Source organism: Ursus americanus, chromosome 2, assembly GCF_024610735.1.
Source record: "Ursus americanus isolate L20-20 chromosome 2, mUrsAme1.1.p, whole genome shotgun sequence".
Taxonomy (NCBI): domain Eukaryota; kingdom Metazoa; phylum Chordata; class Mammalia; order Carnivora; family Ursidae; genus Ursus; species Ursus americanus.
The window spans coordinates 79,285,475-79,293,935 of NC_142128.1; the positions used below are offsets into that span (position 1 = coordinate 79,285,475).

The window sequence follows — 8,461 nt, forward strand, 5'->3', positions numbered from 1 at the left end:
GCCTCCATGCCCAGCACAGAGCTCTAGGCGGGGCTTCATCTCCCAACCCTGAGGTCATGACCTGAGCCAAAATCAAGAGTCAGTCACTTAACCGACTGAGCCACCGAGGTGCCCCTTAATTTTTTTAAATTAATTTCAAAATGGAAAAACTTTATGGTAGTAAATGGACTTGACAGTAAAATATGCATAAAATGATACTTAGATTCAGAAATGCCCCATGAATTTTACATATCATGTATAAACATTATGATGGTGTCATATATGAAAATTATCTCTATTGCAGAAAATATACGAAATGTTTTAAATTCATCATATAATTTGTTATCACTCATATTACAGTTTTCATCATTTCTTACTGCAGTATCCGGAGTGTTCAAGTATTTCTTAAGTCCTTTCAAATGTTTCAATGTTTGGATACTTAAAGAAAAACAAAACTATTGCAATATATTGCTCGGTTTATTCAAATCCTTTTTGAATTGCAACTACCATCTCTTTCTTTTCCTTCTTTTCCATAGTCATTCAAGTTTTTCCTATTCTTATTTCAATTTTCTTCTCTTTTTATTAGAATGTCACTTTTGTTGTATTTGTCCCACGTAGCTTCTTTCAATAAAGAAAAGATATTTCCTCTATAATTTAAAAGGATAGTTTTAGCCATTTGAAAAATGAAATAGCGAAACTTAGATCTGACTGTTTTTGTAATCTCTTCTGACATTAAGAGCAATTTACAATTTATACCAAATAACTATGCAGAGCACAAATTCAAAATTAATTTCATTTTCCACCAAAGTCTATAATTTGTTTTTTATTTGAGGACTTTCTATTGTTTTGCTTAATTCTTCTAGTGAATCGCATGTCTTGTCTCAATTAAACCTAATTACTTTAACAGCATTTAGTTAGCATTCCCTTTGTGAGTTTGTAGATCTAAGGTCAAATTATATTTTTTTCTATCAAGATGGTTCATCTTTAGACAGATTCAGAAAATATAATACATAAACTTTGAAGTATCCCAAAGAACGTCATCCTTTCAGTTGATGTCATGTCTCCTAGTTACAAATTGAAACTACGCAACATGACACAAAGAATCCATCTGGATTTCCAGAAATACTGGCTTGTGTGCCTCTTTCTAACCAACCATGTTAGTTCCGTTATAATAGGCTTCCCCTTGACTGTCTTTGAAATCGGTGCCTAACGTTGAAAGATGTTTTCTCCAGTTCTTCAATTAAATCTGTGTTTCAGATATAAAATCAAAGAAATTCTCATTTATTTTGATTTCCTTGTTTGCTTCCTTTGGTAGTTCAACAATCATATGTAATAAGTGTTAGATTTCAACAAGATATTGGTTTCTTGCACAATATTTTCTTTTTCTGTTTCATGTATGATTTCTTCTCGCGTTTTATAATTCTTTATAGTGGTCAGCTTTTGCCATAGCAACAACAAACCCCCAAACCTCAGTGCTTTCCAAGAAGAAACACTTACTTTTTTCTCACAGAGGTCTAAGGTAGGGCTATGACCATGCTAGGCCTCTCCGAGATTTTCTGGCTTCCTCTGGGCTCAGTTTGGCCCCACATGTCTTCCCATTCCAGTAGCAGGATAAGTAGCATCCACTATGCGAAGCATGAGGTACTGTTAGGGGAGAACAGAACATCAAGGGTTGGTACAGACAGAACCAATCCGTGCAAGCACATTTAAAAACATACTGTTCCCCTCACCACATTCCACAGAGTATGGTCAAACGGAAACAATAGAACTCCAATAAATACTTCTGTTTAGAGAGGGAAGGAATGGGAGGCACCAACCCACACCATTCTGAAATCCCACTGAGCAAATACTGTGGGTTCCCCGTATCTAAAGGTAGGAATCATTCCTTGATTACGCCTCACTTCCACTCCCTGGGAGTACTATGCCGGTTTATTATTCGTCACATCTCTTGCCTCAACTTCCTAGGAGTTCTGCCCTCTTCTATCATCACCCTTGACCATATTTGAGTAGGACATCAGAAGATACGCTCTCCTGATGGTCTCCCTAAGCCTACTTCCTATCCCTATAAACTTAGGGTATTTTTTAAATCTCAGTCCCAGTCTTAAAGCACTTTTGGTAAGAGGGTTACTTTAAACGTTGAGGGGTTTTCTGTGTGTGTCTTTCACCTATACGATTGCAGTCAACTTCCTATGCCAATAACCACACCACGGTGCCTTTCAACGTGTGTATCTCTCTCTAAGTATCTTTCTGTCTTCGTTACAAGTACCTAACCATATCAGGCTTCATGGCAACCATGCCCTTCCTTTTACTCTCAGTTATTTTATCCAACTGAAATAAACTACTTGAGGATACATTATTAGTCTAAACGGACACCTGAACAAAAGGTGTGTAAGCCATGTTCTAAATGTGGTCTTGTTCCCAGGCTGTGTGTTAATGGTAACACTCTTCGTTTAACCCTTGTCCTCAGGTTATATGTTAAAATGGGAACTTTTTATTGGGAGGAAATGAAAAAGAGTAGCATATATTAAATCAGCAAATCCCAGAATTTATGAAACCTCATTTTTTCCCTTTCATTTCTCATTGCAAACAGGCCAATTCTTTTCTTAGCTCAGCTCTTTCTTGTAGTCTCCTATCAAATGCAACTAATGACAACCCACCATGCTACCAACATTCTGTTTCCAAGACCCTTCCCACAGATTCAGTAGGTACATTGTCTACCCACGACGGTTTTACGGAGTGTTTCACCGATGTATAGCGTAGGTTACCGATTTTCCCAGCTGCTTATTGTCTCTTCCTTAATTACTGAAGCAATACCACATATTTGAAGGTTTTGTTAAGGCAGAATCCCACTCTTGGTACCAATGCCTATATTGATCAGCTTGTGCTGTTGCAACAAGCACACAAATTGCTTGTAACAATACACATGAATTTCTTGTTCATGTTGCTGGAAGGCTATGTGTTAGATACTATTCTGCTGAGTTCTACCACTGGGATCTGAATGATTCTAAATGTCTTCTCTCTCTGGGACCCAGGATGGGTCTAGAGCAAGTTTTTCCTCACAGTGAAATGCAGAAGATCAAACGGGGTGTAGAACAAAACCATACAAGTACATTTGAAGCTGTAGCCTGGACCCAATGTCGATCAGATCCACGGGCTGAAGGGACTCATTTGGCTAAACTCAAAGTCCGTGGCAGTAGAGATTATGTTCGGCCTATAAGATACCCCAAATAATTAGGAACAAATAATATAATCTATCACACCCATTAAGTTAATAATGTCATTCTGAATTCTTCATTGCAGATAGTGATCATTTGTTTCATTGTTTTTGAATGCGCATATACATAGCTGTCATTAAGTTCCTTAATTGTAATGGCAGGCAGCAGAGACCCTGACGGTGACAGAGGACGAAGTCCAGAGCCCAAAGAAGCACCAGGCACAGGCATCCTTCCTTTCAGTTTCTATACCTCCCTTCATGCACCAGCTACTAACATCTTGCAGACTGGTACTTCTCTATAGACTGCACTTCTTTACAATATAAACTTTACAATATAAAGGGGATATTAAATACATGGCTTAACAGCAGCTACCTGGAGTAGCATAACAAGATAAATTACAGACCCTTCCTACAGGTGGGATATAACCTCCCACTAAAGGTTTTCAGGCAGGACTGGAATGTACAGGAGTGCCTACAGGGAATGGGAGGCAGACATACAGATAATGAGTGAGTGGGTATGCCAGAGAGAAACACAGGAGAAAGGTAGAAAGACACAGAGAACACTCACAGATAAGAAGGGGACCTCAGTACTTAAAGAATTCTAGAGAGGAGAGAGTTTTAAGAAGGTGTTGATCAATACTGAGAAATTTTGCATTGAATTAAAGGATAATGAAGACTATTAGGCCTAATCAGTAGAAGCCTATTGTCAATATGTGGATCGTTTTCTTAGGAGATAGGATGTAATTCTAGTCATACCTATGTTAGTATTGAGTTGTTCAGCAATTCTGACGTTAGGATGGTAGACATGATGAGCAAATGTTGCCGTTTATTGGGAGAGGATGGGGCAAGATCAAAGGCCTGGGAAGAGGGCCCTGCCTGGGTGTTGTCTGTACTGATGGCCATGATGTGTACAGGGTGACAGGAGAGCACTGCGAACATGAAGACAGCCAGAGGGCCCAGAAGACACCAAAAGCGGATGTGGAGAGCCTAGAATGTTAAAACATGCTTGATCTACCTCATAGTTTTGCATGTGCCCCGCCCAGGGAATGTCCTAAAAAGGTTTAACCTTTAATTGTGTTGCAGGTGATTAGAGCAAGGCATAGCTAAAACACGGGCAGTCACAAAGTACGTTATATCCAAGTTCTGCTGTTTCCACCTTCTCTACTAGGAGATTTTCAATATAAATAACCTAAAAGACCTCAGACAGAGAAGTCATGATCATTATATTCTCCAACTGGCCCTCATAGATTCAAAGTCCTCTTCACAAATACCATATTTTAACCGGTCGGCCCAGAAAGACAAAGACTGACTTGCTAAACCATCATTGCCCTTATTTGAGGAAAATCCCTGCTAGGTATTGAGCCAAGAGTGAAACCTAGCCCTCACAATTCACTCTATGGTTGAACGGTCTTACTATTTGGAATTTGTATTACAGCATTTTAGTTCTAAAAGGTATCTTGTGGATAGTGTGACCATATAATCTATCATCCAAACCAAGATGATTTTGAGAGTAAAAGAAGATGGCTATTAATTACTGCAGAACAATGGGCATAAACCAGCATGATCCCAAGCAAACCAAGATGGTTCTTGTGATGTGTGTATGTTAGATAGTCTCCAAGCCTCCCTCCATAGTCTATTCATATGCTATTGAGAGATGAATCTATTTCCCCTCCCCTTGGATCCTAGGCTGGCTTCTTGCTTTCTTTAAACAATGAAATCCAGTGGAAGCAATGCCACTGACAGGCCTAGTTTAAGCTTAGCAGCTGCTGTTTTTGGTCTCTTGGAAGTCTGTAGCCATGCTGTAAAGAAGTACAGGCCCTAAAGGATGTAAGCACATGAGTGATTCCCAGACAAGACCTTGAGAACAGAAGAACCACCCTTCTAAACCGAAGAAACATTAGAAATAATAAATAAATGTCTTAAGACATTACCTTTTGTAATGGTTTGTTATGTAGCAGTGAATAACTGGTCACCCCCCTTATAGGTAATATAATTCACCATCTATGTGCAATACTGTTTAAAATAGTATTAGCCCCTAGAGAGCTCCACATTCAATTTTAGCACAATTTGACAGCTCTTACAGAACTAAAACTCAAGTGATCTGAGAACATAGGTCCAGTTGCCAGACATATGAGTCATGTGACCTTGAACACAAGCAGCTACATTTAGAAAGTGATCCTCAATGATTTCTTAGGAGTTTAAAAGAGACCAACGTGCTAATATTTTCATTGACTTCTCTTTCTACTCTTTTTTCTTTCCTTTTCCAATATCTTGACCAAATGTTTCTGGTAACTGGAACACCTTTGGATCCTAAGGTATCTATTGGCAAACTTGGTATCTTAGTTGTTAAGTAGTTTGAAAAGTTAGATAAATCTCTCTTTCCCAGAGCTCTTTGAAATCCACAGCTGCAAAGTTCTGAAAAACTTGCCCATTAGCAACACAGCAGGTGAGTCCTGCTGGATGGTCATGACATTCAGTAAGATGACTGTGGCAGGGGAGAAATGGGGAACAGAGAATAGCCTCTGTTGAGATAGGAGACCCTGAGACTCCTACTTGTCTGAAATTTCTAGAAACAGCAAATAAAACAAAACTCTGAAAGTCCTTGGTAAGCTTTCAGAATCCAGCTCTCCCCTTCAGAAGAATGGAGTTTTGTCAGGGAGATGGTAGCATTTAGAGACAAACTGTGTTATAATTCAGATTCAAATCACTTCTCCTAGACCTTTAGCATAGCAAAGCACCAGTATGTGGTCTAACAAGGGAGGGAGGCCAGTATGACCTAGTGAAAAGTTTTCATGGAAGAATATTTTTAACAAATAATATCTTGGTTGTTTGCTCTAAAGGAAATTGTCAAGTAGAAGTCATTTAAGTAATGCCTTTAATGAATAGATAAACACCATTTGAAATTAGCTGAGAGAATGGGTACTTCTACCTGCACGACGAATCCTTCACAAATAGAACAAAAGTAAATTTGAACACAGACATTTTTGCCATTCTCAGAATTTTCCAATTATGGATGCTTGATTTATTCCTGTTATTACTCTTCTCGTGACCCAGTCTACAGCAGACAACAAAGAGAACTAAAGAGAAATAACAGTAATTTTTCCTAATGCAATTTGAGTATTGTCAGTGACCATCAAAAAGGCATCGTTGCCTTAAACTCTTTGGGAAAAAGCAGCTCAGACTGCATATTTTTTTTCTACCAAGAAAATAGCCGCAGCATTATTTTTGTCAACCTGCCACCTTAATATACAGGTGTTGTCCATTAATTGAGGTATGATGCTCTGAATTTACAGTATTGAAAGGTAATCTGGTAACTCTGCCCATTATGTATGTTTCCACTCTTTCCCACCATTATATTCTCTCTCGGTGCTTGTCTATAAGCTCAAGTTTTTTCATTTGCTTCAGCCAGAGAGCCTCTGATAATTTGCACATTCACTCTATTTAGATTACAAGGCATAAAGACAGTGAACTTGAGGACAGAGCAATATCAACTATACAAAAATGAAACAGGAAAAGAATGACAAAAAAAGATAAACAGATTTTCAGTGGCTATGACACTATATCAAGCAGTTAACATATATGCAACTGAAGTGCCAAGGAGAGACAGAAAAACATTTGAAGAAATGATGATCAGAAATGTTCAAATGTGGGGCGCCTGGGTGGCACAGCGGTTAAGCGTCTGCCTTCGGCTCAGGGCGTGATCCCGGCGTTATGGGATCAAGCCCCACATCAGGCTCCTCCACTGTGAGCCTGCTTCTTCCTCTCCCACTCCCCCTGCTTGTGTTCCCTCTCTCGCTGGCTGTCTCTATCTCTGTCGAATAAATAAATAAATAAAATCTTAAAAAAAAAAAAAAAGAAAGAAATGTTCAAATGTGGTGAAAGCAATAAATCCACTGATCTGAGAATCTCAACAAACCTCAGGCAAGATAAACCAAAAAGAAAATCATATCAAGGCATAATACAATCAAACAGCTAAAAACGGGTGGAAAAGAAAAAAATCTTTTAAAAGAGTCAGCACAAAAAGATACATCATAAATGAAGGACCAAAGATAAAAATGGCTGCCTACTTTATTACAAAAACAATGAAAGCTAGAAGACAATGCAATGACATCCTTAAAGTGCAGAAAGAAAAAACCTGTCAACCTAGAATTCTATATCCAGTGAAAATAACCATCAGAAATTAAAGTGAAATAAAGATTTTTCAACATGAAGTATTTCAGAATGAAAGAAGAAAGAGGACTGAAAATGGAAAGTATGTGGATTCATATAAAATACATTTTTTCATATTTTAATTTTTTTAGAATATAATTGACTGCTAAAAAAATAAAAATTTGTTTATAAAAAATGTATTTATTTATTAACATGTAGAAATAAAACATAGGTAAAAAATAGTACAAATTTTAAATGATGAAATGGAAGTATATTATTTATTAAAAATTTATTTAAAAATTTATTTATAACATGTAGAAATAAAACATAAGTCAAAAATAGTACAAATTTAAAAAGGATGAAATGGAAGTATATTGCTGTCAGGTTTTTACATTATGCATGAAGTGGGAAGATATTATTGGGGAGATATTATTTGAAGGTAGACTGTGACAAGTTAAAATACATTAAGCAACCCCTAAAACAATCACTAAAAACAAATAAAATGAAAAGCTGTAGCTAATGAGCAAATACTAGAGATAAAAATAGAATACTTACTCAAAAACAGTCAATTCCCTGAAAAGAAAGCAAGGGAAAAGGAAATAAGAAATAGAGTTAAATTGACAAAAAGAAACAAATGATAACTGATACATTAAAACACAACTATATCAACGATTACATTAAATGCAAATGATCTACATATTACAGATAAAATGCAGAGATTGTCAGTCTGAATTTTAAAAATCACAGATATGAGGGCAAGCTAGCTGTGACATCTGTCACCCCATTGATTTCAGGATTAATTCAGCTGATCTGGCTGGTTAGGTGGGTGTTGCCTTCTTCTCTCACCATTCCATGAGCATCCCTCCCAAAGCTCCAAGCTTGGTCAGAGAGGACGACCTTCCCTGATAGAGGAGGACTGTTCTTCATTCAAGGGTATACAAGTAGCTGTGCTCCTCTGCTAAGATCTCCAAATAAGCCGTTAAGGTCCATTTGTAGGAGAACATAGGGCAGTCAAGCTTCCAAGACTCCAAACATATCTCAATGATGTGCTGCATGTGGCGGTCTGCTAGAAAGAAAGAAAGAAAGAAAGAAAGAAAGAAAGAAAGAAAGAAAGAAAGA

General features: G+C 37.5%; 1 long non-coding RNA gene across 1 annotated transcript; it reads right to left on the reverse strand.

Annotated features, from left to right (window-relative positions):
* Positions 1–456: 456 nt before the first annotated feature.
* On the reverse strand, positions 457–7,916 carry LOC148110666 (uncharacterized). Its single transcript, XR_015726495.1, has 3 exons — positions 7,898–7,916; positions 1,477–1,623; positions 457–626 (listed from the first exon to the last, which is right to left on the reverse strand). It is a non-coding gene; the product is annotated as an uncharacterized LOC148110666 (long non-coding RNA).
* Positions 7,917–8,461: the final 545 nt, after the last annotated feature.